This window comes from Nuphar pumila, chromosome 8 (assembly GCF_984573655.1).
Source record: "Nuphar pumila chromosome 8, dmNupPumi1.hap1.1, whole genome shotgun sequence".
Lineage (NCBI taxonomy): Eukaryota > Viridiplantae > Streptophyta > Magnoliopsida > Nymphaeales > Nymphaeaceae > Nuphar > Nuphar pumila.
The window spans coordinates 5,474,087-5,482,422 of record NC_143256.1 but is presented as its reverse complement, the minus strand read 5'-3'; positions in this window follow the sequence as shown (position 1 = coordinate 5,482,422).

Here is an 8,336-nt window from a genome sequence, read left to right as displayed (position 1 = left end):
ATGGTTCACCTTGGAGAGGGTGGATGGTACAACCCTGAGTGACTAGTCGTTACTACGACACGTGTTTTTATAAGAGCTGTAGCATCCTTTGACCTCCAGTCACTCAGAGTTAGGGAGGGTGAGATGACCTTTTAAGGTACCTCCCTACTGCAGTAGTATGGATTGCAATCCTTTACCTATGCATGGGTTTTCTCTTAGTTGTGGCTGCCCGCATGAGGTTTGACTCAATTTGTAGCATGCCCGGTTACCACACTCAAATTTGAATAACAAGTGTCGGGTGCATGCATCACAGAATGCGAGGTTCTTTCGTGTACCCAAAAGAGTAATCAGAAGAATATAAATACTAACCAATCACAGTTAACTTACTTTAGTAGATCCTTTACGTGCTTACTTTGATAGTGCTCTGGTACTGCTTCACTTGTTGCTACTTAGTTACTCGTTGTTCAGTAGTTGTTTAGTTCTTCGTTCTGTTACTATTGCCTGTTGCACTTGTTACTTAGACTTGTAGTATGTGCACTTACCTGACACATGCACATATATCTGATGCTTCACATGTTTCCATACTACATTCTTTTTTCTTGAGAAATGGATATATGATGTTGTTGCTCTTCACCAACTCGCAAGAGTACTGACCCCGTTTTATGGGGATGCAGGTGATGAGTAGACATAGCTGTGATGCAATGACACACAGTCTGGAGGCTTATCGACTCACACTTAGCTGCAGATCTTGACTCCTTTTTAGTTTTGGAGTTTTGAGAGGACTTTTTTTCTTGTTTTGAGAGACTATGAGAATGGATGTATATTGTCTCATTTTGTAAACTTAAAACACTTAAGTTTTGTATATTTTGGATCTTTTGATGTATATGTATCACTTGTTGTGGTCCGCTCAGACTTGTGGCATTTTTACCCTTATTTACCCCCTTTCTTTTGTCTTTCCACGGTTTGACTTAAAACCAACTTTCAAAAAAAAAATCCTCAAAAATCAAAAGATTTTTTCAAGGTCAGGGTTTGGGGTGCCACAATGGCAGTGCTATCCTATTACGGGATTCAAACTATAATGCAAGAGAAAAGTGCACAGCCCTTCTAGGAATGTCGATGGACGACTGGAGTCAATGTATTTCTGGTGGAAGCAATTCCTCATCGATACAAGTTTCTTCTTTTCGTAATAAATGGGAAGGTCGGTCCGCTACATGTGCATTTGGAAGAGCTGACAAAGAGTTGTGTGGCTTCCTTCTTTATTTTTTTGGTCTTACTTTATTTTTTGATTGTTCTAGTTCGAGAATAAGTTACTTGTAGCTGCAATTCCTGGAAGACTTAGATAAAGTCAACAACTATGCATGGGATGCTGCTATGCTCGCACACTTGTACAGTCAACTTTACCGTGCGAGTAGGGGTACGAAAACCATCGGACGATTTTGGTCATTTGTTCAGGTATTTGTTTATTACATATTTAGTACTTGTAGACTAAGCTCGTTGAAGGTTGTAGTCTTACAAATATATTGTTTTTGTTGGCCTGAGCGTGGGAGCATATTGTCACGTTGTGTCCTTTGTGTGGCCCTGCAATTTGTGGTTTTTCAAAGATCGGTCGGTGGGTTAGAATAAATGTTAAGGAGGATAATACTAAGTTCATTTTAGATGGTTTGCAACTAAATGAGGTAAATGGTTTAAAATTGTTTACAATTGGTTCAACATTTATCATTCAGTAGTATAAATCGTTAAAATGTTTAGCATTCTTAAGTAATCATCACTGCAGGAATTTATCTTCATTAGTATAAATTGTTATCGCTTTAGCATTTATCTTTTAGTACTGTAAATTGTAGTAATCGTTTGCATTCTTAGTAACAGTCATTGTAATATATTTAGCACTCGTTATTATAAATAATTTTAATATTTAGCATTCATTAGCATAAACAATCATCTATACCTAAACCATAATCTCTAATGTGCAGGTTGTGTGGAGACCGTATGGAGATGGGAAGGATGAGGACCAAGAGTTTGTTGTTGAGGGTGAGACATTGTCTGACTGCGACATTTGGCTATTTAGCAATTATGAAGCCGAGTTGCAGCATGGTAGTCGAGTTCTCCTACAATCTTGCTTGGGACAGTCTCCCAAAGAAGCCTGTGGGAGTGAGAAGGGAGATGAATAGTGATGAGGCCAAGAACGTGAATTGGCAAAGATCGCGATTTATTTTTTATAGAAGGTGTTCTATCATGATCTGTAAATCCATCCCACCTAAACCCATCAAATAATCGAGCCAAATCTGTTTGAATATCCTATTGTGATTTTCCTTCATGAGCTTTGTCCTAAGGAATGATACGTTCCATCGTGATTTACACAATGACATTCGAAAATGGCGGATAATAAACAATAAACAAATCGACACAATGTTTAGACTTAGTAAAGAACAAATCAAGTTAACTTGATTGACATAGACGTCATTGTGTATATCATAGTAATCGTTTGCATTCTTAGTAACAGTCATAGTAATATATTTAGCACTCGTTATTATAAATAATTTTAATATTTAGCATTCATTAGCATGAATAATCATCTATACCTAAACCATAATCTCCAATGTACAGGTTGTGTGGAGACCGTATGGAGATGGGGAGGACGAGGACCAAGAGCTTGTTGTTGAGGGTGCGAGTCTGTCTGATCGCGATATTTGGCTGTTTAGCAATTATGAAGCCGAGCTGCAGCATGGTAGTCGAGTTCTCCTACAATCTAGCCTGCGACAGTCTATCCCAAAGAAGCCTGTGGAAGTTAGAAGGAAGATGAATAGTGATGGGGCCAGGAACATGAATTGACATGAACACTATAGGGAACAATTGGATAGCTGGAACAAAGGAGGTGTTTGTACCATAGCGTATGATTATAAAGAACAACAATATGATCCTAACTATTTCCAAAAATATTGGTAACCCATGCGTCAAAATCTTGAGATTGAGAATAATGGGAACCCATGCCTCCCTCCTGTCCCCCATCATGTCGCATCCCAGCATAGAAAACACACACATCGTCTTCCTCCGACTACAACAACGATTACCTCAGTAACAATACACAATAAGGAGCAAACATAGCTTACAAAAGATAACGTAGTCTTCGACATAAGATTCAAGATATTGGAGAGGGAGAATAAAGACTTATGGAAGGAGGTGAGCAATTTGGGGAGACAAATATGGTCACTAGTAAAGATAATGACCAGTGTTTATAATAAAATCGAGGGAACCAAGAGGCCACCAAGGATAGAGAGTCCACCAAGAAAAAGAAAGAGACGATTTATATGTTACAGTCCATATGAGTCGTCAAGTACCATTGAAGAAACGATAACAATTCTTTTTATCCCGATAATTATTTATTGTAATTCTATAATTCTTTGCTGTAATTATATAATTATTTTTTATAACATGATATTCTTTAATTATTTAATTCCTTTTTTAATAATTGTAACACACAAGTGCCACTAAACAGATCGTTGTAATGTTCGGCCTTCATAAATAAAAGTGATCACATTTGTTTTTTATAAGAGATCATGATTGGCTTGCAATCAGTTGTATATAAGAGATTGTGATTTGTTTTTTATACAAAATGTTCTATCACGATCTGTAAAGCCATCCCACCTAAACCCATTAAATAATCGAGCCAAATTTGTTTGAATATCTTATTGCGATTTTCCTTCATGAGCTTCGTCCTAGGGAATGATATGTTTCATCGCGATTTACACAATGACATTCAAAAATGGCAGACAAGAAACAATAAACCAATCGACACGATGTTTAGACTTAATAAAGAACAAATCAAGTTAACTTGACTCATACATACGTCATTGTGTATATCGCTTTGGGACAATATCTGGTATAATGATTCAGATACAATACATATACAATGATTTGTCTTATCGCGAATTACACAATGACTGATAAAAATCAAAAAGTAGAAACAAATGTTGAAAGTTATAGTCTTACTAATATATTTATGTTATAGACCTGGGTGTGGGAGCATATTGTGGCGTTGCGGCCTTAGTGTTGCCTTGCGATTTGTGATTTTCCAAGGATCGGTTGGTGGTCTAGAATTAATGTAAAGCAAGATAATGCTAAGTTCATTTTAGATGGTCTACAATTAAATGAGGTAAATGGTTTTAAATCATTTATAATCATTTCAGCATTTATCATTCAGTAGTATAAATTGTTGAAATGTTTAGCATTCTTAAGTAATCATCGTTGCATGATTTTGTCTTTGTTAGTACAAATCGTTATCTCTTTAGCATTTGTCTTTCACTACTATAAATTGTTGTAATCATTTTCATTCTTAACTAATGATCGTTGCAGGATTTTATATTTCTTAGTACAAATCGTTATCGCTTACGCATTTAACTTTCAGTATTGTAAATCGTAGTAATCGTTTGCCTTCTTAAGTAATGATCTTTGTAGGATTTTGTATTTCTTTCTACATATTGTTGTGGCTTTAGCATTTAACTTTCAGTACTGTAAATCAGTGTAATCGTTTGTATTCATAAGTAATGATCGTTGCAGGATTTTATATTCTTTAGTACAAATCATTATCGCTTAAGCATTTAACTTTCAGTATTGTAAATTGTAGTAATTGTTTGCATTCTTAAGTAATGATCTTTGCATGATTTTGTATTCCTTAATACATATCGTTATGGCTTTAGCATTTAACTTTCAGTACTGAAAATTGTTGTAATCATTTGCATTCATAAGTAATGATCATTGCAGGAATTTGTATTCCTTAGTACAAATCGTTATCGCTTTGGCATTTAACTTTCATTAGTGTACGTCATTGTAATCGTTAGCATTCTTAGTAACAGTCGTAACATATTTAGCACTTGTTATTGTAAATAATTTTAACGATACATTACAACCACATTCATTTACATGAGTATTTAATTACAATACATCATGACCAATGGTTTGGTTTAGATACAATACATTACCATCATCAGAATCAAAGAAAACAAACATCATCATCAACATCAATCCACGTCCAAATAGTGATGTGCTTCGAAACATACATCATCATCATCATCAGCACTTTCAGTTTACTCAGTGGCCTACGGTAGTCACTGGGAACGATTGAAGGCAAATCTATCTACCAATGGAGGTCCTTATTTGTTTGCAATTTTTTTGTCACGATGTATATTGGCAGCAGATAAAGGTATGGATCCCAACAGGCAGAGAAGACGCAACCCGCATGACTAGCATATTTGTCATGAAGTATATCAAAGATTAGGCAGATATTTTTCTAACTGAAAAGTATGGTTTGTGAACAATTGAGAGTCCAACGGTAGGAATAGATCAAATAGATTGTCATCAGCACCCACTTGTCTATCATGCAGAATATTTGTGCTTGCTTCGGTTTGACGACAAAGATTGATGATGATTATGGTCGTTATATTCTGCGTAAGCTTCAATATACTTCACGACAAATATGCCATAATCGTATGTGTCATGAATATATCAATGTATCCACAGAAGATAACCATTATAATCATCATCAAAGATTATACAGATCTTTCCGTACAACATGAAATAACTACGGTATCAGCATCAAACACCAGCCATCAAGCAAAGGTAGAAAGAACACAGAAGAACAAAGAAAAAAAATACAAGGAAGAAGAAGAAGACGAAGGCGTAAGAGAAAAAAAAAGAAGAAGAAGTTGCTCTACCGCAAAAAAGAAAGAGGAAGAGAGGTTAAATAAATTTAGGTTTTAGACTTGGACAACGAGTTGGGTCAGGTCACTCCCCCACCTAAACCCATCACACAAATTGAGACATTGTCCAGACTACAAATCTAGGTAATTTAATAAATATAAATCTAGGTAACTTAATAAATACAAATAGACTTACAACTACAATACTTTAAGTTTCATAATTTAACATTATTTGTCCTATTGCGATTTGTTGTTACGATCTTTGTCAATGTGAATGATATGTCCTATCGTGATTTACACAATGACTGATTCATAAATGGCGGAAAAGAAAACAATAAACAAATCAACACAATGTTTAGACTGATACGTCATATCGCGTTGACTAGTTTTGTAAAAGTCAGATGAAATGATATTTTTGTATTTAATTAATGTGCAATACAATTAATTTGCGCATAGGTTTTGAAAATGGGCAGTAGGTGAAATGATGTTTCCTTTATATATGAATGACGCATCGCACAAGTTCAGGAGGGTGTCGCTTCGCTTTGCTTCGTGATTAAAGAACAGACAAACCAATGATTTCTTTAGAATGACGTGTTTGTGAAACGAACATATAACCTGCTTTGTCAAAAAGGGGGTATCCATATCGAGAAAGGAGACGACGACAGTTACACGACCAGTGATGTCGACAAAGAAGATGACGACAGCTAAATGGCCAGCGATGGCGATGAAGAAGATGACCATAACTATATGACCAACGATGGCAATTCAGACGCATATTTTCTGAACCGCGTGACTAGTTTCTGCAATATTTGTCTCTTTTATGAAGTATATTTGATTTGTGTTGTGTACTGTAGAAAGCAATTTTAATGTCGTTTACTGAATATTCTGCTCATGTCAATGAAACATCCATAAAAAAAGGTGGGCGAAAACACTGCAAAGATCTCCAACAGAACATCAATCGGTTGCAAGATAAATTTGCAGAAGGGAACACTATCAGTAATTTTGTATGTATGAAACCAATATGAGTTATATATTTATGTATGCCATGGGTATGTATGTTAACAAGTTCATATTTGTTGAAAACAGACTATCCGATTTCATCATATATATTAAAAGCAATGCAACAAGCAATACTAGATGCATCGTCACCCCTTATTTCATGGTATATCGGTACTCTTATTTGTTTATTTTCTTTTATGATTTACTCTTATTGCTTTATGTTTTAACCTTACTATTATCACTCTTTCATTCAACAGACTTATGTCTACCGAAAGCCATACACCATTGGATTTCAAGATGCACTACCATGCTGGGGTAACGATGATCATTGTAGAGACTTTTGGTCAAGTGAAAAGGTAAGTGAACAAACCTCTTGTCCAAGGTTTAGGCCTAACATTCCTAATATAATTTGTCTTTTAATTTCTAAAATATTATATCAATTCGTAGATATTGATTCTTACACTCTGGCAAACTGTTGAGCATTGAGTCTTATACATGATGGATTTATGGGAAAAACAACTATGGTGCTACAACTCATTGGACTTTCACACTGGTGTACAACGTGACATTATGCATTTGGTAAGTTTCTGTCTATAAGTGTATCGTATCTTTTATGGTGGCCCAAATTTTACTATATTCTGCATTAACCACAGGAGGGATTCTTAAAAGATGTTTTGGGTATCAATATTGACAAGTGGAGCTTGCTCTATGCAAACTATGCTCTTTTATAAAGTAATGGCATCGATTATGGCGTATTCATAATGAAGTATATTTAAGCAATATACAATGGACGAGAACTTGATTTCGACATTGTATGCTCTTTATTATCCTTTGTTATTGGGGGCTTAATTTATATATTAGTATCACATTACATTTTTGTTGTAGGATGATATATCGAGATTCTGCACTGAACTATGCTAAAAATTGACTGAGTTTTTAAATGCGAAAGAGAAAAAGAATCAACCAACAAGAGTACTTACAAGGCAACGAACGACGTGACTCCCCGAGGATTAATATGATATATAGAGATTTCTAACAGATTTTGTAGATTGTGTATACCAAATTTTGTATACAAATTTTGTGGGACTGTATACAAATTATGTAAATCTCTCTGGGTTGAAAAAAAATTCAATTTTACTAAACATGCGAATAAGTTGGACTATTATTTGTCACCTCTATAGACGACTACCATCTGTACATGTATCTCTACTTACAATTTGAGAAATCTTAAGTCTTTCAGGTCATTAGTGTGGTTTCTAAAAGAAGGCATTATGCCTCATTATACCATGTGTATGTTGGCTCTGACATAGACAACATTTTGCAAATAGTATTTATCCTATCCTGATTTGCTTTTTCTGAAGTTTGTCTATGTGAACAAATCATTGTAATGTTCTCCCTCGTAAATGTTCGCTCTTCGTAAATGAAAATCCTATAAGTGATTAGAGATGTGTACTGTTCAGAAATTGTTGTAATGCTCACCCTCCGTAAATGAAAATCATAAAAGGGATTACTATTGTGTACAGTGAACAAAGGCTTGTAATGTTCGCCCTTTGTAAATGAAAATTCTATAAGCGATTAGAGATGTGTACAGTTCAGAAATAGTTGTAATGCTCACCCTCCGTAAATGAAAATCATAAAGTGATTACCATTGTGTATAGGGAACAA